This window comes from Nicotiana attenuata, unplaced genomic scaffold, assembly GCF_001879085.1.
Source record: "Nicotiana attenuata strain UT unplaced genomic scaffold, NIATTr2, whole genome shotgun sequence".
Classification (NCBI taxonomy): Eukaryota; Viridiplantae; Streptophyta; class Magnoliopsida; order Solanales; family Solanaceae; genus Nicotiana; species Nicotiana attenuata.
In genome coordinates this window covers 5,416-6,325 of record NW_017678663.1, presented here as the reverse complement: position 1 = coordinate 6,325, position 910 = coordinate 5,416, and positions in this window count along the sequence as shown.

Sequence of the window (910 nt, the reverse complement as noted above, 5' to 3'; positions counted from 1 at the left end):
AAATATTATTTACTCCCACAATCATATTTATTATTTTTATATTTTAGAACTTGCTTAAACATGCTATATCAAAAAATTATTTTCCTTTTTAATCAATAATTAATAATTATATTATTTGTATATCACAGTGTATAACCTAATAATAATGTGTATATCAAAAAAATTATTAAAATTTTATTTTCCTTCTTTGTATAACACATTTCACATTGTATCCTCTAGAGCTGTCAATATGGACCGGGCCGGGCTAGCCCAACCCAGCCCACGTGGGCTTTAGCAATTGACGGGCTGGGCTGGGCTAGCCCACTATTTTGATGGGCCTTATAATGGTCAGCCCACCCCAGCCCTATGTGGGTCGCGGGCCCCCACGGGCCGACCCATCATTTTTAAAAATATAATTAAATATTTTTTCTTTAAATTCTAACCTAAAAAAAGATAACTATTTAAAAGTTAAAAAATATCTTGTTGGAAAAAATTCGCAAAACTTAATAACTTTTTATATTGTTCCAATATATCACAATAAATACTAAAATAAGTAAAAAAACAAGACTATATTTTATTCACTGAAAGTCAAAACTTAAAACAAACTATTCAAGCGAACGTTCATGATGCTTATGACATATCCAACACATCATCTTCATCAAACACATTTGAATCCGCTTGTGACAAGGTTGTCTTAACATCTTCACTTTCATCTAGAATTCATATGCAATATTAGTTAATCAAATATTAAAAATAATTAAATTTTAAAAATTAATAATATTTAAATTCACATAAAAAAATATTACCAGTTTGAGTTTGGGAAAACCTGTGCAGCCAATTTCGAGTAGTAACAAGTGTTTGGACATTTTCATAATAAATGCAACTTCTGTACTTTGTAAGAACACGCCACCAATGCTAAATGTTGATTCCG